This window comes from Lycium barbarum, chromosome 10 (assembly GCF_019175385.1).
Source record: "Lycium barbarum isolate Lr01 chromosome 10, ASM1917538v2, whole genome shotgun sequence".
Classification (NCBI taxonomy): Eukaryota; Viridiplantae; Streptophyta; class Magnoliopsida; order Solanales; family Solanaceae; genus Lycium; species Lycium barbarum.
In genome coordinates this window covers 72954550-72977798 of record NC_083346.1, presented here as the reverse complement: position 1 = coordinate 72977798, position 23249 = coordinate 72954550, and the positions used below count along the sequence as shown (strand labels likewise).

Sequence of the window (23249 nt, the reverse complement as noted above, 5' to 3'; positions counted from 1 at the left end):
GTACTTATATCAATCCGTCCTGCACATAGCAACCCAAAATAATGCCACGTAGGGCCACATACTATAACATACAATACTAGGGCCTCACACGACCAATCACGATAACGGGAATGAAATAATACCTGGGGGAGATGGTGCCTCAGATTGCATCTCCTGTACTGCTGGGAAAAAATGCAGGGACTTAATATTCATTGCCTCTTCCGCTTCCCAAGTCACCTCCTCAACATTCTTATTCCTCCACAAGACTTTAATGGAGGCTACATCCTTGGTCCGCAACCGACGGACCTGTCTGTCCAATATAGCCAGTGGAACTTCTTCGTAGGATAACTGCTCGGTCACCTGGATATCATCCTCTGGTACAACTCTTGAAGGATCTCCGATACATTTATGAAGCAAAGATACATGAAATACTGGATGTACAAACTCCAATTCAAAAGGCAATTATAGCTCATATGCCACCGTGCCCACAGTACGAATGATCTTATATGGCCTAATATATCGAGAGCTTAACTTACCCTTCTTGCCAAACCTCATCACTCCTTTCATGGGCGAAACTTTCAGGAACACCCAATCGCCTACCTCGAACTCTAACTTACGTCGCCATTTATCCATATAGGATTTCTGTCGACTCTGAGCTGTTAGCAACCTCTCTCTAACCACTTTCACCTTATCAACTGCTTGTTGAATTAAGTCTGGGCCTACTAACTGATTCTCCCTGACATCGAACCATCCTATGGGCGATCTGCATCTCCGCCCATATAAGGCCTCATAAGGAGCCATCTGAATACTGGAATGGTAATTGTTGTTGTGTACAAACTTGATAAGAGGCAAATGATCATCCCAATTGCCTTGAAAGTCAAGTACACAAGCTCTAGGCATATCCTCAAGGGTTTGTATGGTACGCTCCGCCTGCCCATCTATCTGCGGGTGAAAATGCAGTACTAAGACTCACCTGAGTCCCCAATCCCTATTGAAAAGACTTCCAGAATTTAGCTGTGAACTGTGCTCCCCTATCTGAAATAATGGCTATAGGAATACCATGAAGTTGTACAATTTCCTTGATATAAAGCTTTGCATAATCCTTGGCTGCATAAGTAGTTCTGACAGGCAGAAAGTGGGATGACTTTGTGAGCCTATTAACTACAACCCATATGGAATCATACTTCTGTGGAGTACGGGGCAATCTAGTAATGAAATTCATATTAACTACCTCCCACTTCCATGACGGAATCTTCATAGCTTGCAATAGACCTCCGGGCTTCTGGTGCTCTATCTTGACCTGTTGACAATTTGGACACTGGGCAACAAATTCAACTATATCTCTTTTCATACCATCCCACCAGTAAACTTCCCTGAGATCACGGTACATCTTTGTTGAGCCTGGATGAATATAATAGTGGGATAATGTGCCTCCCCCATAACCTGCTGACGGATTCCTACAATAGTAGGAATGCATAACCTACCTCGATACCTGAGTACTCTATCAGCTGTAATCATAAAGGGTGTCTTTTCTTTCTGAGGTATTGTATCTCGGTAATGGACTAAAACAGGATCCTCATACTGACACTTCTTTATCTCTACTACCAACAATGACACCGCTGTGTCTTGAACAGTAACTCATACATCACCTGAATCTATCAATCGAACTCCGAGGCTAGCTAATTTATGAACTTCACGGACCATTTCTCTTTTCTCTGGCGGCACATATGACAAGCTACCCATGGATTTAGGACTAAGGGCATCGGCTACTACATTAGCTTTCCCAGGATGGTATAAAATATCCATGTCATAATCCTTTAGCAACTCTAGCCATCACCTTTGACGTGAGTTCAAGTCCTTCTGCTTAAAGATGTACTGGAGACTCTTATGATCAGTATAGATATCAATATGGACATCGTATTAGTAGTGCCTCCATATCTTCGAGGCATGAGTCACTGCTGCTAACTCAATATCATGGGTTAGATAATTCTTCTTGTTCTTCCTCAACTGCCTAGAAGCATAAGCGACAACCTTACCGTGCTGCATCAACACACGGCCCAATCTAACACCTGAAGCATCACAATTTACCACATAGCCATCTGCTCCTTCTGGAAGAGTCAAATTGGTGCTGAAGTCAACTTATCCTTCAACGTCTGAAAACTCTGCTCACAAGCACCTGTCCATTGGAACTTAGCTGATTTCTGAGTCAACTTAGTCAATGGGGATGAAAAGGAGGAAAATCCTTCTACGAACCTTCTATAATACCCTGCCAGGCCTAAGAAGCTACGTATCTCTGGTGGTGTCGTGGGCCTTGGCAAATTCTTCACGGCCTCAATCTTTTGGACATAATGTGACCCAGAAAAGCCACAGAGTTCAACCAAAACTCACACTTGAAAAACTTGGCATACCACTCTCTACCTCGAATAATTCCAAGTACTGTTCGTAGATGTTCTGCATGATCAGCCCCTGACGGCGAATAAACCAGAATGTCATCTATAAACACAATCATGAACGAATCTAGGAAGGGTCTGAATACATGATTCATCAAGTCCATGAATACGGCTGGGTCATTAGTTAGCCCGAACGACATAACACGAAACTCATAGTGGCCATATCTAGTCCAGAATGCCATCTTTGGAATGTCTTCCTCCTTCACCCTAACCTGGTGGTACCCCGACCTCAAGTCTATTTTCGAGAAATATTTGGCACCTTGCAACTGATCAAATAAATCGTCGATCCTCGGGAACGGATACTTATTCTTTATATTCACTTTATTCAATTGCCTATAATCAATACACATTCGCAAAGAGCCATCCTTCTTTCTTACAAACAATACTGGCGCTCCCCACGACGATGTACTAGGCCTAATAAAGCCCTTCTCGAGCAAATCTTCCAACTATTCCTTCAATTCTTTTAACTCCACAGGTGCCATCCTATAAGGAGGGATAGATATTGGCTGAGTGTCTGGCAATAGGTCAATAATGAAATCAATCTCTCTCTCTGGGGAAAGGACTGGAAGCTCATCTGGAAACACTTTTGGAAACTAATTAACCACAGGAACAGACTGAAGAGTCGGCAACTCTGCTTGCACATCTTGAACGCAAACTAGGTGAAAAATGTACCCTTTTCTGATCATCTTCTCTGCCTTAAGGTAGGAAATAAACCTACCCCTAGGCGAAGCAGCATTGCCCTTCCATTATAGAACTGGCTCATCGGGAAACTGAAATCGAACTATCTTTGTTTTGCAATTAACATTAGCATAACAGGAAGCCAATCAGTCCATGCCCATAATAACATCAAAATCAACCATACCTAACTCAATTAGGTCCGCTAGGGTATGACGATTACAAACTATAATGACACAGCTCCGGTATACTCGCCTGCCCGGATCACCAACTGGCTTAGACACCTCAAAAGGTTCAATCAACTCAGGCTCTATCCCAAACTTACTAGCAACAAAAGGCGTAACTTATGATAAAGTGGAACCTAGATCAATCAGTGCATAAACATCATGGGAGGAAACTGATAATATACCTGTAACAACATTAGGAGATGTCTCGCGGTCCTGTCTATCAACAAATGCATACACGCGATGCTGAGGACCGCTCGAGCTGGATGCTCCACTCTTCCCTCTACCTCGCCCTGCTGGCATGTTAAAAACTTGCCCTGAAGGGCGCACTGCAGAAGAAGAACCAACCACATACCCTGTAGGCTGAACCATACCTGTACCAACCCCCATCGGGCACTCCCTCATCCTGTGGCCTGACTGACCACAAGCATAGCAAACATCTGAGCACAGCCAAAACTGACCGGCATGTAACTTACCACACTAGGCACACCGCAACAAAGGGGGCCTCATCTGGCCTGATTCCTATCTGTACTGAGAGCTTGATACTTTAGAACTTTTGCCCGCTCCGAAATAAGAAGACCGATCAAACCTCGGACCTGAAAACCGCGGAGGTGCACTCCCTACTAAATGGAATGGATGCCGGGGATACTTCTGTCTCTGTCCTCCCTTGGACTCACCCCGATCTCTAAAGTCCTGGCCCTCTTGCCATGGCCCCGGTCACAGTCACGATCTGTCCTCCTCTGATGCTTGTGATCTTCCAAATTCTTTGCATATGCCTATATACGGGAGATATCCATGCCTGGCTACAACGCAGTAGTCGTACAAGCATCTATCAAATGTGGCCCTAGACAAGCCACAAAACGGTGAACTCTGTCCTCCAGCTCAGCCACCATGGCTGGAGCATATCTAGCCATAGAATCGAAATATACATAGTACTCCTGGACGCTCATACTGTCCTGCTCAATACGTAGAAATCTATCTGCTCATGCTTGCCTGACCTTAGGAGGTAGATAATGGCGAGTAAAAGCATCTGAAAACTCTCATCAAACAGTTGGAGGGGCATTCTCTCCCCTAGATAACTCCCAAGTCTGATACCATTGTACTGCAATATCACGGAGCCTATACGAAGCCAACTCCACAGACTCGACCTCATCCGTATGCATAAACCTCAAGGTCCTCTGCATACCATCAATAAAATCTTGGGGATCCATATTTTGCATTATCACGGAAAACTCTAGAGTACCTAACCCAAGGAAGGTCTTAACCCTCGAACTACTAGTCCTATCTGCCTGGTCAATACCAACTCCTTGCCGCTGAGCCTGGGCGGCTACTAATCTGGTCAACAACCGTACAACATCCAGCACATCCTAGCCAGTGCCTCCGGCTGAGGAATTGGGGCAGGTGCTGGGGGCGGGGTACTCGATGTCTCAGACGGCCCCTCACTCTGAATATCATCCTGGGCCCTCGTAGCCTGCCGAGTGCAGCTAGTGGCCTCACCTGTCGCTCTCTTGCCCTTCTGGGCAGCTGTAGCTTTCTTGCGGGGCATCGCTGAAATCATAACAATTCATCAGAAGCGAACGCTTAACATATGGCACTATCACACAACCTAAGAGAGAAAGAATGACATCATTCTAAATGTCCTGTTGCCTCCTGTTTATAAGTGTGGTGCACAACACGCCCATAAACAAGACTCTACTAGACACCGCTGTAGACAACCCGAGGATGGAACTGCTCTGATACCACTTCTGTCACAACCTAAACTGATGAGTCGTGATGAGTGTCTGACCTCTAGCGACCAAACACCCCCATACTCATATCTAAATCTTACTGGACATCTAGGGCCCATACATGACTGAAATTGCTCTCATAAATAGGCGACATCATGAACACTGAACAATCTGTACATACATAAACATGTTAAAAGAACAGTGCAAGCCAGCTAGGCTGCTACATATACTATACACAAAATAATGGGAGCCGACAAGGTTACATCATCTGACTAACACATACAACTTGTCTACAAACCTCTACCAGAATAAAAGCTATAGAAAGGACGGGACAGGGCCCCGTCATACCCATATGCATGTACATCCAAAAAGGCTAGCATACTAAAATAAACTACTACTCCGGATCAATGGAACGCACTGACCACTGCTGGATAGAGTCCTACTAAGCTGGACCACCTGTCGGTCTACCTGAACCTGCGGGCATGAACACAGCCTCCCGAGCAACGGGGAGTCAGTATGGATAATGTACTGAGTATGTAAGGCATAAGAACAACATATATATACAAGATTCATGAATAAGATTTGAACTCATAAGCTGAAATGACTAACTGCATGTACTTGTATGGACTAGTATCTGTCTGTATATGCATAAAACTGTATAACTGACAATGCCTCTGTGGGCGCATAATATGCATGCTCATGCCTATCAATGATGGTCATACATCTATATATGTGTGCGTGTATAACACCTGATATATGTGCGTATATAATGCATGTCTCTTTTCGCATATCATATTGGCCTCTCTGCGGCCATCATTATATACCTTGCTGCAGTACTTGCAGCTTGATTCTCATATCATCATCATAGTGGTAATGCGTATGTAACGCCTATATCTCTTCTCATACTTCACATATATCTAATATTCATGTATATAACGCCTTCTGGTCACAGGTCAATGTACATAAATGTATAGTGAATGTTATGCATGGGTAAACTGTATACATGTAACTGGCTACATAAGACTGGACCATGAACAGAAGGAAAACTCATAAACTAGGTACATGAACATCAAAGACTGAAGGACTTCTAATGCTTTAAGAGTAGAGTAATATCGAAGTTCGCTTACTCGCTTGTTCACTCATATCGTAGGATCATGCCAAAGGAAAGAAATGATAGCCTTAACATACCTTGAAGTATATCCAATCGTCCAACTTCTACCTCTCGAACTTGCAAGTATACAATTAAGATAGCATAGGCCTTAATTAGGCTATTTGCCTCACTTACTAACCATCTTTAAACGCATATAGAGCTTAACGAATTATAGACAATAATTTCCCTTGTAAGCTTACAACTCTTCAACTTCCCATTCAATCCAACATTAACCACAACAACAATAACAACACTTATATATAAATATATATTCAAATTTATCCCCAATCATCTCTTAAAATAGCCTCAAGTCACTACCTTGCCCTTGATCAACTTACCACTTCCACAAATGCCTTCTCTTTACTTAAAAGCACTAAAACTCTTGGTAATAAACTCAAATACAAGGGTAGAAATCATTTACATACCTTGAGGGGGTCTAAGATCCCAAGAATCACTTCAACTCCAACTTTTTAAGCTTCACAACCTTGATGAAACCCTAGAAACAACCTTCTCCTTCAAGAGCACGGGTTTTTGGGGTTCGGATCTTACCAAATTTTCACTAATATGATAGAAAATGTTGGGAGAGAAATATTAGGGTTTTTCTCTGATTTGGAAGAAGGAAAATATGAAATAGGTTCATGAACCACATATTTATACTCGGAATTAGAAAGGCTACAGCGGTCCGGTTCGACGAGCGGGTCTACGACTCGTCGACGTGTCGATAGTTCGTTGACTTGCTCCGTCGACCTACGCCTGCAGATTACCAGCTGCGGTACCCTGTCGACACTGCACATCGATAGTCTGTCAACTATGTCGATGACCCGTCGACGATGACTGGTGTGTGCAGATTTTCTCAGATTCAGTTCAGATCGCGTCGATTCAATTCGCTTGACTTCTAATCTTGCAAATTGCCAGGAATACCTGTTGGTACCCTTGTACATGGGGAAAGACACTTTCTACCTCCAAACTCGGGCTCGGGTCTCTATTCCAAGGGCATACCAGACTAGGAAATCATAGTTTCTACCACTACGAAAACGAGGGGTGCAATAGAAGGACCTCTAAAGGTCACACGCTTTGACCTACAATCCACTACTGCATGGTATATATGAACCCAATCCATACAGATGATAACGTCATAGTCTTGGAAAGGCATTTCAATCAAATCAGTAGGGAAGACTAGATTTTGAATCATGAAGGGACAACCTCGGTAGATTTGATTACAAACAACCTGTTAACCCAAAGGACTTTGGACAAGCAGTGAACAGAATCAGACCAAGCACATTATCTAATAAACTTTTAATCCTAATTCAAACACATAAATTATTGTTCATACATAAAATAGACATATCCCCAGTACTGAACTACATTTCAACTACACTTAAAACACTTAATCAAACTATCACTAATTAGACAGAGACTTAAATGAAAGCAATAAACTAATAAATGGTTACCTTTTTTAAGTGCAACTGGGACAAGAATGGACTTGGATGCCTTCTTGTGCTTCAAAAATCAAACTCAACCACCAAATACCAAACAATAGAAGAAAAAAAAAATTAGAACTAGGAGAGGCTCAAACCTTTCAGTTAAAGCTTAATACACTGATGAAACTTAAATCTTGAGCAAAAGACCCAACATTCAAGCTTTAAGGTGTTACTTGTTTTTTCAGTGAAGGATGGGGTTCTATTTATAGAGCCCCAGAACTTATCTCAAATCTAACAACAACGGTGTGAGACTTTTTGATTTTCCACAAGTCTTCACTTGAAACCGAAATACACGGTCCAGATTTAAAGAAAAAAAAACAAAATCAATGGTTCCTTTCACTTTATACCATTGTAATCGATGGAAAATATAAAGAAATGACAAGTTTGTACCTTAAGGGGTCGTTTGGCCGGATTTCATGGAGAAAATGCTTCATCCTTTCCTCTGATTATACATGCCACATATGATGAGACACGACGAAGACAGGCAGGGGTGGGATGTAGTGGTGGAGGCGGCACTAGAGTTTTGCCCTAGCCGCCTTCCCTTTCCCTATTTTGCATATAAGACCCCTAGGGTCTGAAAAATAAATGAGGGAGGGGTTATATGTACCCCCCCCCCCCCCTTAAAATGCTTGATGGACGGGGTCTGGTCCATTATGGACTAGGCGTGGTCCTTTTTATAAAAAAAAATGCATGGGCCTTTTGACACACACACACACACACACATATATATATAACACATGGTGTGTATATATATTATACATAGTGTGTGTGTGTGTATATACATATATATATATATATATATATATATGTATAGAGGGTCGAGGATAAATGTCCTAAACTAAAAAATGCAAAGCATTAAACAATTAGGACGCAATTAATTTAAAATAAAACTTGTTAAAACCATTTTGCAGCTATGGCCCCAATAATTAATCAAATTAATTACCCAGACAATCTATTAATTAAACAACTATGAAAACACACAGAATTAAAGTTAGAGGGGTAAAATGGTCAATTCCTTTTAATTACTCAAATTACCTTGGGCAATAAAATAAAATAAATTGTTCATTAATCTAATTTTTATTGATTTAATCAATTAAGTAAATAATTATTCAAAATTGTTTTGATTTTGATTAATTCCTATAAAATATTCCATAAATGTCATAAAATATCAATTAATTTTCACACAATACATAATATCCTGAAAATCTCTTCATCAATTTAAAGGGGTAAAATTGTATCCCAAATAATTTTTATAAGAATTATGTAGACCCTCTAAGATGCACAACTTATTTTATTTGTCATCCAAGGACTCTGAGTAATTAAAATAAATTACGGGAGGTAAAACTTTAGGCGTCAACACTTACCTAGGGCTAAGAAGGGTTTAGAAAAGACTTTGAGTTCCCACAAAGTCTAGTACTACCTATCCTAGGCCAGTGGGATTCCTTCTTATGTAGTTACAATATCATGGGACCCTTTTGGTCTCTGAAGGTGTAAAAGAGGAGAATTACAAAGAGATTGATGTGTAAATGGAATTAGATGTCTGTTTGTAGAGCAACTAAAACATGAGTTTTTGTATGTGATAATGGGTGAATGATTAATTTCCTTCTTGTATAATTTTCATAGCATAGATGCCTTCTAACCTCCATCTTCTCTCTTCCCTCTCCTCTTTTGCATGGAACCCTCCTCGTTGGGCCAAGTAATTTCGTACAAGCCACTATTGGGCTTCAAGGACAACAACTCCTTTTGATCGAGTCTGAATATCTGAAGGCCCAACCATGAGTGAAAATAGTTAATTGGTGGGCTCAGTAGGCCCACCAGCCTTACTCTCCTCTTTCATTTTATATGTGTATGTATAGGTTTGAGTGTGTAATGAATGCTTGTGATATAGAAACCTGAATGGTTATGAACTTAGACGTTTAGGAAAAATGATACATATGTTGTTTAGAATGGATAGAAACCCGTCACTATTTCAAAACCAAGACCCCACAAAAGATAAAGAATAACATCTTCAAGAATGGGAACAAAGGAAGATGGCTTTACAACTTTTTCTTTCATTTTACAAAAATTGAAAATGGAGACAGTTAGAGTATATGTACCATTCTTGGGAAACAAGTTGACATTTTAAAATTGCAAAATTGGAACAGTTTTTGACATAAATTCGTAACTTGATTTATTTCGACTTAAAGGCTACAAAAAAACCGAGAAACTGATTTCAAAAGATAACAAGTGTTGTGAAAACTGCTCAAAAATAGCTTAAGGATTTTCAAACCTTTTGGGCCAAGCTCAACCTTAAGTTAAACAAACAAAAAGGAAATCACTTGGACTTTAGTTTAAGGGAGGGTTTAAAATAGGGTATGCAACACCTTCAAAATGGTTAAAATGGATCCATAACTTGTAGTTTGAAGAGAAATGTTTCTATACTTGTATACCTCCATGGCATTTTTATAAAGGAACTCAAAGTTTTCAATAAAATTTATAAGGAAATGACATTGGACCAAGTTTAAGTTAAACTCTACTTAAGAGAAATCTTAAGTGTATTTTGGTTCGGAAATGAAATGACTTACACCTTATATACATTTTTTCAAAGGAGATTCAACTTTTTTTTTATCTTCTAATAAAAGAACTTTTCCCAAAATATTTTATGATATGCCATGACAAGTCATACAAGAATTTAAACTAATATATGCAAATAATTAGAATAATCATACATTGAAGCTCGAAGGTCAACCGTATTCTACAAATTCTTAATATTAGGGTGTCTTAACACCTTCCCCCAGGAATTACCAAAACCCTTACCTCGAACTCTGGGTTTAAAGGATTTTTTTTTGTCTTATTTGAATAAATCCTTTAAATTTGGTTTTCCTAATTTCCCTTATAAATTAGGTGGCGACTCTAAAAAATACAAAATCCAAAAGAGTCCACAACCTCAAAGTAGCTTTTATGCCTCGCGTAAAAATGAACCATAACAGTAATAATCATGGGGTTTGAATGGTAACTCACCTTAGATATTTTGGTAAAGTCCTAGGGTGTTTTCTCTCCAAAAAAAAGTCGGCTTAGAACAAAGTGGGAAAGAATTTTTGAACTTGGGAGCTTTAAAAACTCAAAATTTGTGAATTGTACCGTTGCGCCACCCTTGCATCGCAAGGGTGCCACAACAGGCCCAAAACACTTCGGAATCCTGCTCCCTTGTGCCCCCCTAGTGTTGCAAAGGTGGCGCGACATGCAAATGCTTTTTCAGAACACTACTGATTCTCCTGCTATCTGCCTTTAGTAAAATGTGCATACCTTTTTGTACAAACCTTCGATTGATCTGATTTCTATATGGGTGGAAAGGTATAACAATGGACTACAACTTTCATGTTTTGCGTTTTCCCAAATTCTCGATGGATCTATGAGTTATACTCTCTTGAAGTCAGGTCTAACGTAAATTTAATTAATACTTTCGTTTCCTATGCACTCCACCATTCGTTTTGATGTTAAGTCAACATTCATACCCAAACTTACTTCGATAAAAAATTATATAGCTTAGACAGAACTCATCACCCTCTTAACTAATTCAATTCTAACCCGAATTTACGAAGTGTTATAGATTCTCTCTCTCAGTCTACCTCTAGGTAAATCTTTAGGAAATGCGAGTAGTGTATATAAACACCTCACCATAGCAATACAAGTATAGATATAAAATACAAGTAAAAAAATAATACTGAAATTATGAATATGGCTAGTGAAAGTAGACATGATGTACAAACTGCTAAGCTATAATGGTACATCTGTGTAGCCAATGGTAAGCTCAAACTCATCTGTAAGGCCAAGTTTCAGCTGACTGTAATTCAACCTGACTATGGTGTCATGAGTATACTCACTCAAGCTCAACTCAATTGACTACACAAATGGATATGCATCGAGCCCAGTCTGTGTCTGTTGTACTAATATAGTGAGAAAGTGTGCTAAACAACTTAACATTAAGGGATAAATAACTTTTGAAAGCTAACTAAACGGCAAAGCATGTTAAACAACTAAACAAATGATATTAAGAAATCTTCTAGAAGTATCAACCTATGTGAAAATACATATTAGGATCCTCACAGTTAACTCTAGATACTTTAGAACTAGCCAACCTAGCTCATCCATTCCCACACAAATTAATTGGATTGTTTAAAAGCATATAAGCAACACATATAACATGATTTTAGGGAAAAGCAAGGAAACTAAGAGTTAAAGTCTCACTTGCCTTATATCGTTAAAACGTCAATCTCCAACCAAACAATCTCCAATGACCTCAATCTGTTAAAAATCATAAATAACATGTCCAAATTAGACTAGTGTTCACAAAATTTTGACAATTTAAGGTCAAAGTCAACACTTAATCAACTCAAACTTTTCCCTTGGGTCAATGATTGGAAATTCAAAATTTATTACATGAACGCATTAACCATAATTTATTCCAATTAAATGATACATTTCACTTTTGATATCGTTTGCTAAGTAAAATTATTGATTTACCAATTCTAGGTTTAGGTTTAAAATCCCCAATTTTAGCCTCTTAAATCAAATGAGTTCACGGTTCAAATTTTGTGAAAATTACATATATGATAAGTTCAATGTAAGTAATAAATGTCTCATATATGAGGTTGAAACTTCACTTTTTGTGATCGAAAATTGAGAGCATCTTGCTCAAAATCCCAAGTGTTTCATTGAAATTCGTAGCTGGAATTAGAACTCAACTATTTATATGCTACAGTCCCTCTTATGTGATTGTAGTCACCACCCACGTGGTTGCAATGCAGTTGAAGATCAAACCTGTATATCGTGGCCCTTACTTCGCGGTCGTGCACGAGGATTGACCAGATGTAGACCAGGAGATTACTCTTTGCGGTAGTGTCCCTCTCCTGTAATTCCAATGATTGAAAGATCAGACCTTCACGGTCACAAATCCCTTCCTCGCGATTACGAAGAAGGAAATTAACATTCGAAAAATTAGCAATTTTAGCTATCCTTAGATGGTCCCAAAAACACTTGATGGTAAAGCTTAAAATTTTGATTTTTTTAGAAAGAACCCATTGCCTCTTTTAAATTTCAATTTGAATTTTCTCTCTTCTCTCTTCCTCCTTCTCCTCTTTTTTCTATCTGGAACTTATTTTCTTCTTCTTCTTCCTTCTTTTTAACTACCTTCTTCTTCTTTATCATTTTCTTGATCATCTTCTTCATCGTCATTGACTACTTCTTTTTTTATTTTTTTCTTATTCTACAGACTATTTTTGCTTTGGTTGTGAAGATTTGGGGAGAAAAACTAAGAATTGTTTTCAAGCCTTGAACAAGTTTCTACATAAAATTCAAAAAATACAACATCGATTATTATTGCAAAAATTACCGAATATTATTGCAACAACTATAAAATTTATTGTAAAAACTCAGTATTTATTGAGTTATTGCAAAAATTATCACAACTGTGATGGTTATTGCAACAAATTTGATAATTGTTATAACCACTATCAAAGTTGTTACAACAGTTTATCCAAATTATTGGATTCTACTGTAGATAGCAGAGGGCGAAAAATGAGGCGAGGGAGGTGAAGAAGGAAGCGGAGGACGAGGGAGAAAGAGGTAAAGAGGCAGAGGTAACAGAAGACGTGAAGGTGGCGAGGGAGTAGGCAAAGGCTAGGAGGTGATGGCAGAGAATGAGGAGGAGAAGGAAGGGGTGATGGGGAAGGCGGTGAGGGGATGGTAGGGTCTTTAATCTCAAAAGAGTCACCCTTACCCAATAAAAAAAAATCCTTGAGTCACTTTTTCTCATAGAGTTAATACCTCAAAACCCCCTAAACTATGCACATTTTATCAATTTAATAATTAAACTATAGAGTTTTGTTACAACCCCCCCCCCCCCCCCACCCCCCACCCCTCGCCTCAAGCTGCTAAACTATAACATTTCTATCTATACAAAAAAAACTTGTCGTGTCTAGTGGCATGGAGAGTGGCACCACTCTCTTTGTAATATGTGAGAGATAGAAAAAAATATCAAAAGGAGCAACTACGTGGCATTTTATATGTATTTTGTTAAAATATTTATTTTTCTTTTGTAACAACCCGCTCGGTCGTTATTTAATACTTCGCTAACCCATGCCCAATCTAGGTCTACGATCTTAAATAGTAAGCCTCATGGAGTGTTTAAATGATTAATAATGGGAAAATCAGTTTCGGAAAGAGTTGAAAATCGTGAGCCCAGGCAGAAGATGATCCGCTATAGTGACCAGAGTACCGCCATAGTGGTCTCGCTATAGAGAACCCGACGTTTGCTGGACCAGTGGACGCGTTTTCTATACTCAGTTTTATATTTCACCCTCCCTTTTAATAAAAGACCCTCCAAGGCTGCTATTAGGTTTCACAAGAAGAAAAACCCTTAACACCCAGAAAAAGTGGCTTCTCCAACATTCTCCACATCCTTCCCTACAACTACTATCTCTCATGGATTCGGATAACGGCTAGGAGGGCGAGTATTTCACATAAATTCAAATAGTTGTTCATCATCGAGGTATATTACGGTTTACTTGGGTTAGACTTTGATTAGTGAATCGTATACATGTATAGAGTTGATGGGAGATTGCATGATTAGGTCTTCGAACACGGAGTTTGGATGGATATATTCACAATTTAACGAAAGTTATGTGCAAATAGTAACTGGGTAACAACGAGTATATAATTGATTATTGAGTGCTACTGTTGTTGATGTTTATGCATTACGGAATAGGAAGAGATTATTTGTCTTGGTTAGGAAGGGCAATTCTGAAGCTAGAATATATTCCCAACTATATCTAGTCTCCGTATTGATTGTTGAGTAAACTGCAATATCCATAAGGTTGTTCATTATTGTTAATATAAAATGGTTGCATTGGTTGAGTTGAAAAGATGGCATAATAGCGTATGTCATTAAGGGCATCATTCATGACATTGTTTTCATTCATTGGCATCATTGCATATATTGCATATGGTTGCGAGGTAATGCATGGAGCATGAAGTCTGAGTAAGCATTAGTTGCGCTTTCCAGCCTATGGCCGAGTTGGAACAAATATGTGGTACCACGTGATAATCGAGCATTGGAGGTGATGTAAGATTAAATATATTTACATATATAAAAGGCATATTTGACCGGGGGTCTGGATGTGGCCTTGATTGTGACTCGGGTCCGAGGAGTGAATCTGGAACGAGTGGTACATTGACACCATGGGTCCCCTGAAGGTCATGACTACTGAGCAATGACATCAATTAGCATGTATGTACAACATGATTTGGCCTTTGCATTGCATTGCATTTCATACTTCTATGTCCTTATGATTTTGTGCTATCAGTGTATTATATTGCATTGTGCATCGCCTATAATTGTGTAATAGGAGCTCTTGTGCCTGTCTAGACTAGATTCCGAGAATTGTTCAGTTTTCTTGTATCAATAACAGAGTCAGTATGAGGATTTACTTTTAAATTGTGATCATTAAGTATTTGTTATTAATAAAACTGTTTGAATATTGGGTTGATTAGTACGGGTTCACCTACTAGTTAGTAATATGGTAGGTGCCCGCACAACCCGTAATTTGGGTCGTGACATCTTTCTTCTGGTAAACTCGATTAGAAAGACATAACTCGGAACACGCACAACATTTATTTAACTATGTTTTGATATTCAAACTTTTCAATTGAGTTTATTATATTGAGTAAATTTTGTTCTATTTCGCAATTATCTATTCCGTTATTGTTTGATTATTATTATTATATGATTTTTCAATTGAATTTACCGCTATATAAAATATTGGATTTTGAAGAAAAATAAAAAAGATTAATAAATTTAGATAAGCCAAGAAGAAAGAACAAATAAGAAAATAATTGTTTTACGCTTTAATGTACAATTTTTAGTTTTTTTTTTTTTTTGGTTATTTCCTTAGTATTACTGTTATTTTTAGAATTATCTTCTTAAATTGAGTTTGCCGATAAATTCAGTCATGATTTTTAACAAATTTAATATTTTATTTTTATATTACTATTATTTTAATAATATGAATTTCAATTAGTTTACTGTTATTAGCAATGGATGTAAAGATATGAAGAATAAAAAATGAATTAGAAATAAGAAAGAAAAAATAACAAATAAGTTATAAAAATGTAAAATGTCACGTGGATGTTTTTAAATTTTTAGCTCCTGGTCATTACAAGCCGCATGAAATTGTAGGGGGGGTTTAGATAGGAATGTTATAATTCAAAAAAAGTAACAATAATACCTTATAAGTTAAGTATTAAACTAACAAAACGTGACTAATTTAGGGGATTTTAAGGTATTAATCTTTCTCAAATAAAAAAGTCAAAAATCAAACATTAATTAAAAGAGCCCAACAACTCAACCCCACTCCTACCCCCCAACGGCTCTGAAATATATTGGCCTTAACCAATTCTGCTTTGAACGACTTTGTCATTCTCTCTAACCGTACATGTATTCTACCCGCACTACATTCCTAGCCGTTGGAGCCACTTTCAGAGTTTCATTTCAAGTTGAGTTACTCTCTTCCCTCAATGGCAATGCAGATAAGCATCTCAACATCATCCATCTTAATGAACGAAAACCATAACATACCCACTAATCAAAACAAACTGTCCTTTTGTATTTGTATTTGTGAAATAATGGGTATACTAAATGTATGGTATGCTTCTTAGCTCTTCTATATAGTAATATGGAATCTCGATCGCATGTAGATGCTTGATAAGACACAATAGAAACAATATGAGAATTTAGACGTTGGGTCCGTGCACAGCATGGACAACACTAAAGTAAAAAATTTCAGTGCGAATCAGAATTAACCAGGCTCAAAACGGATATCAACGCCGTTGCCCAACCAAAAGAAAAGTAAGGGACATTTATACAATTGCTCAAAATTGTATTGGAAGTGTACTAAGTACACTTATTTGAAGTGAATTTTGTTATTTGTTGCATATTACTCTCTCCGCCCCAATTTATGTGGCACCATTTGATTTGTTACAAAGTTTAAGAAAAAAAGGACAACATTTAAAAATTATGGTCCAAAACAAACCTTAGAGGTTTGTGTGGCTACAGATCATTTCATTAACGGTAAAAGAAAAATTTTAAAGTTATGTTGTTTCTAAGGACCCATTTGGCCATGAGAATTATTCACTTTTTCATATATATTTTTTTTTACTTATCTGTAAATCAACGTTTGGCCATGAAAATTTCAAATACAAGAAAAACATCTAAAGCTCTGTTTTCACTTTTTTTTTTTTTTAACCTTTAGTTTTGGACCATTGCATCTATTTTTTGTTTTCAAGTTTTACCCTAAATTTTTCCGTAATAACAATGACCCCATTTATATCAGCCACCAAAGTGTTGCATGCTCTATTATCCATTACTCAATATTCTAAACTTCATAACAAAAAACTTGACACTCTTGTGGAGTTGATCGGTTTGAAAAAAATAATAAGCATTATAGTTAATGAATGTGATTTTTATATATTGAATAAAAAAAATAAGGATTAGAGTTGTGCATGGTCATGTACACATGCGAAGGGGAGGAGTGGTCGAGATGAAGTATACAGAGTTTCCCTAGCTGCAACAATTTATCTTGTATGGAGGGTAGAAATATGAAGGTGTTTCAACTAAAGCAACAACCTGTTGGGAGCATTATTAACTCGATCATACAAGAGGTACATATGAGGGGAAATGCTCATGCAGGTGGCTAGGCGGTTCGAAAATTACAACTTCTATCCCACGTAGACAACAACCTTTGAGCTTATGGCTGGATGAAGATGGTGCTATGGTTTGCTTCGTGATTTGTAATGTTTGGTTAGGTAGTTGCATTAGTATACTGATGTGCGGGGGCAACTGTCCAGCTATCAGTTTTTTTTAAGATCTCTGTACTTCAACGTTCACTTTAGTAATAAACTTGTTTATTTACAGGGAAAAAAAAGGATTAGAGTTAGTGAAAGTGGTTTGTATAGAGGAAGAAAATAATAACGATGACAAATTTGGGTGAAATAGTCAAGTTGGGCGGTTTTGCTAGATTTTAGAAATTGGAGGATATAAATCATGTTTCATGTTTTAGAAAAAGTACATTCAAACAATCAAATATTATTTGCAAAAGCTATAACCAAATACAAGTGCATCTTCAACTCCAACTTTAAAAATTCCAAATAATGTGGAAAAAAAATGGTTTCTATTTTATCCTTAATTATGTCTATGTTATAATCTCTTTCCATTAAATGTTTACTCCATTTATGCGTCATTTTCATTAATGAAAAAAATTCTACTAAGGGTAAAATGAGGAAAACATGATTAATTCTGCCTTGAACTTTCAAATCGACAAATAATTTGAGACAACTATTTTTAATAGCCACGACGGATAATTTGAGATGGAGGGAGTAACACCAAACAAACCCACGGAGGTTGCATTATTACCTCCTGTATTTACCATTAAGGAGTTTATGTAATTAATGAGATTCTTTCATCCTTAATAAAATACTTCTTCCCTTTCAAAATAAGTGGTGTAATTTTTTGCCTGGACACACCCTTTAAGAAAACTACTTACTTCTAGAAAATAAGAAGTATTTTTTACTAACTTACCCTTAATCAAATGCCTTGAAAAAGAAGTAGCTCTTTAATGATTCTTCGGTTATATAAAAGTCCACTTATTTAAATAAGAATAAAATTGGAAGAAAAAAAACGTACTAGCTTCTTAATTTTGTGAAACGCTACTCATTTTGAAACAAAATAAAAAGGTAAAAACATCACTAGTTTTAAAATGGAGGAAATATTTGAGTTCAAGTCTTGAAAATAAGAGAACTCTTTATAGGGAAATTAGTCGAGCCACGAGTTTCGAATGTTGAATGCATAAAGCTAAGAAAAAGACCGTCTAACGCATAAGTGAGCACTAGATAAAGTAAGGCACCCTATAAGGCTATAATAGCTTGTTCAGCGAAGAGAAGTAAAGAATGGATGATGTAGCCATAGTAGATGGATTACTACTTGCCTGGACTTTGTTTCAATGCATTCGTTGGCTAACAATAACCAACAAATGTAACAAAAAACTGCCACCAGGACCAATTCCTCTACCCTTTATTGGAAATCTTCACAATAATCTTCTTGGTGGTCAACCTCATCAGTCCCTTGGGAAACTTTCCAAAGTATGGACCAATAATCAGCCTCAGGTTAGGCCAAATAACGACAGTGGTTATATCTCAATCAGTTGTTGCTAAAGAAGTGTTACAAAAGCAAGATTTGGCATTTTCTAGTAGAACAATTCCAGATGCAATGTATGCACTAAATCACTACAAATTCTGTGTGATATGGCTAACAGTCGATAATCGATGGAGAAGCCTAAGGAAAAATCTTGAGTTCTTGTATCTTGTCTGGCAACAGGCTTGATGCAAATCAACATCTCAGGTAGAGTGAAGCAAATTTTATGGGTAAAATCAATTACTCTCTGTGTTCCGATTTATGTGGTACACTTTTCTTTTTAGTTTGTTTAGAAACAATTTAAGTTTATGATGTGATTTACAGCCACACAACTATCTAAAATTTGTTTTGGACTACAAATTTTAAAAGTTTTCCTTTATTTCTTAAATTCGGTGCCTAATCAAATGGCATCACATTGAGACGGAGGGAGTAACATGTAATGATCTAATCTGCTTGAAGTTAGCTCGGATCAAAATGAGTCAAATAAGCTATCATAACTCTACCAATCTCCCATCCTTTATATATTGCCTTTTTTAAAAAATGTGAAAACTAATTCACCACATTTTACTACTAAAACAGTACCCCTAGACTTGACACGAATTGCAACTTCAATCCCCAAACTGTTGTTACACTTCAAGACACCCCTAAGCTTGACTAACTGCGTTTTAATACACCCCTAAGTTGCCACATGGCACAACAAGTGTAGTCACAAACCAACAGGCGCGTGAGAGGTGCCACATCAAAGAAAACTTAAAAAGTATATTTTTTTAAAATCAGAAAAAACTATTTTTTTTTTAAAATGTGAAAAACTATTTTTAAAAGATAAATCTGGACTGGATTTTTTTTTTTTTTTTTTAAATCTGGAACTTTTTAAATCTTGAAAACTGATTTTTTTTTAAATGTGCAAAACCCGTTAGTTTAAACAAAATCTAGAAAATTGATTTTTTTAATTAAAAAACTCGGACTTTTTTAAAATCTGAAAAACTAAATAAACCCATTTTTCTATAAAAGAATCTGCAAAATTGAATTTTTGATTAAAAACCTGGATTTTTTTAAAATCTGGGATACTGATTTTCTTAAGAATAAAGTGGAAAACCGATAATGTTTTTCTAGATTTAAAAAATAATCTAATTTTCTGGGATTTTTTTTTTTAAAAGGGTTTCCCACATTTTAAAAAAAAAAACAGTTTTTCCATATTTGTGTAAAACTCCAATTTTAATCCACTATTTTCCAATTCTTTTTTAAAGAAGCGTCTTAAAAGAATCATGAAAATCTAGATTTTTTAGGACACTTTTAAAAAAAATATATCAAGTTTTCATTTTTTTTTAAAAATAAATTCCATTTTTTACAAATATTTTAATTAAAACTCTAGATTTTTTGATTTTTTAAAATCAAATTTTCCAGATTAAATAAATATTCCATTGGTCCAGTTTATTTATAAAAATTTTAAAAAAATCAGTTTTACATTTAAAAATAATAATAATTTATCTATGTGGAGGACACATAGGACGAAAATGCCAAGTGGACGGTGAGTGCATTCCACTTGCTGTGGCATGTCTACGCGGGGGTGTATTAAAACCCAGTTAGCCAAGCTTAGGGGTATCTTGAAGTGCAGCAATAGTTTGGGGACTGAAGTTGCAATTCGTGCCAAATTTAGGGGTGTTTTAGTTACTTCAGCCTTAAAAAAAAAAAAAAAAAACATAGGAGGTTTTTCCAAATTTATATAAGTATTAGCATCAATTTCCAAATTTGTTTTGTATGGCTGAGTTTAGGTTGCGTTTTGATCCTTCCTGTTACTCTATTTTGATCCCATAATATGATGGATCATTTCAAGTTCAACTCCTTAGATTCTGTCAACAAACATATTACTCTCTCTGTCACAATTTATGTGATAACTTTCATTTTTTGAGAGTCAAATAAAAAAAAAATTGATTGAGATTTATTTGTATGCCCTTGAAGTATTTTAAATTATTTATTATTGTGACTTATAACACTTTTTATGTAATTTCTAAATATGTAAATTATTTTATGTCCGAATTCACATCAAAATAAAGAAGTTTTGACTCTAGAAATTCGAATTGTATCACATAAATTGGGACAGATTGAGTATAACTCAACCCATTTAGATTTGATAGATTGGAGGAGTTATTAAAAAGGTGATTTTGTCCGGAGGTCCCGAAAGATCCAAGATTTTAACTGCATATTGCCGTGGGTGTAGCCAGAATGGTGAGGCAGTGAATATAGGGCAAGCTGCTTTTGAGACCTCTATGAATTTACTTTCCAATACGATTTTTTCAAAAGATGTAGTGGACCCTTATGCAAATTCAGGTAAAGAATTCAAGAATGTGGTGTCGAATATCACGGAAGAAGCCGGTAAGCCCAATTTGGCTGATTATTTCCCCGTCTTGAAAACGATTGATCCTCAGGGAATAAGGCGACGCACATGCAAGTATTTTGGTAAGTTGCTTCAGCAGATTGAGGGATTGATTGATGAACAATTGAAGCAAAGGAAGAAATAACCAAATAGCAGTAGCACTGATGTCGACGTTCTCGATGTTATGTTAATTATTAGCCAAGAAGATCCTCAGGCAACCGACAGAAATCACATAGAACGGTTATGCATGGTACTTTCGACTTCTTTTCTTTATTAGTGCATGTTACTGGATTTCAGGGAAGAAGAATTAATAAAACTATAGTCATATGTCCTGCATATTGTTTTGTTTATGTTGAAAATAATATACAGTATTGACTGCCTTAGAATTATAAAAGGATCCACTATATACTTGCTACCATAAAAATTTACTCCTATCTAATTTATAAATATGTTATAAATAGCCATCAATTTAGACAGAATGTGACCCTGATTTATCACATTGTAAGTACTAATTTCCAATTTATCAATCTTGGTATCCCATAGATTTAGTTATATTGCATGACCAAACGGGAACCGATACAACTTATTAAAATGGGTAATGGTAGCGGTCATGAGAAAACCATACATAATGAGAAAAGCTAAAGTTGAGCTTGCAGAAATTATTGGCAAAGGCAGGGCAATAGAAGCAGCCAATGTCGCTAGTCTCCCTTATTTGCAGTGCATACCGAAAGAAACTTTGCGGATGCACCCAGCAGTTCCTTTTTGATTCGAAAGGTAAATCAAGATGTCGGGGCATGCGGCTATTTTGTTCCAAAAGACTCAAGTGTCAGTGAATGTATGGTTAATAGGCCGTGATCCAACTATATGGGAGGATCCTCTTGCATTTAAGCCAGAGAGATTTTGGGGTTCGAAAATGGATGTTCGTGGCCACGATTTTGAACTCATTTCATTTGGTGTTGGTAGAAGAATTTGCCCGGGGTTACCTCTGGCAACCAGGACACTTTGTGTAATGTGGGTTCATTGTTGAATTCATTTGATTGAAAACCTAAAGGAGATATTGCACCAGAAAATTTGGATGTGGAAGAAAAGTTTGGCATTACACTTGCAAGATCGCGTCCATTACGAGCTGTCCCTATTCCACTATAAATGTCGGCTCCAAATTACCAGTGTAATTACTTCTCGAGCTTACCCGTCATTTCGGGTCTCAACTATGTAATTCTCTTCCTCTTTTTTCTTCTCTCTTGCATAAGGTCCTAAATATCCAATTACGCTTGTATGAAACACTTACTTCAATTCTACTTATTCTACTCAAACCCCTTCAAAGATTGCTGGTCTGATGATTTCACATAAAGAAGAAAAGATGTTAGAGAAATTTTTGAAAACAAAACTGAGCGATAAGCCTGATTTATAATGTATTCTTTCATTCCACCACTTTTCTCTAGGCGGCGTTTGGTCCATAATAGGCCCGGACCATTAAATTTTGAATGTGCAAAGAAAATGTAACCTTAAAAAAAAAAAAAAAAGGTTTTGTTTAGCAGATTGCTTGATTTTGGGTGCTAAAAGTCACAATTGCTAACAAGAACGGAGAAGATGAAATAAAGTGAATCAAAAAGTTTTCTTGCAAAATAATTGAAAATGAAATCTAGTTAAAACTCTTCTACATAGAGTTGATCTAGACTGGTTTGAAATTGAGGTGTAACCATTATCTATCTATAGGCAGCCAAGACTCAACTATAATAAACCTTTGTTTATAGCTGTTATTTAAGGAAATCCTCTGGACTCAACTGGATTAAACCTTTGCAAAATAATACCACTACAAAAAAGTATAAAAATTACAACAGCGGTTTTGGCAATAAAAATAATATAGTTGACTAGTTAATATTTGACAACTTAGTTTTATTGTTGGCATATATGATGAATCTTTTAAAAATGATTTTTTTTTTGTTGCCAAAAATTCAATTGTTT

General features: G+C 36.8%; 1 pseudogene; it reads left to right on the top strand.

Annotated features, from left to right (window-relative positions):
* The first annotated feature begins 18666 nt into the window (after positions 1–18666).
* LOC132614839 (geraniol 8-hydroxylase-like) lies at positions 18667–22577 on the top strand (annotated as a pseudogene).
* Positions 22578–23249: the final 672 nt, after the last annotated feature.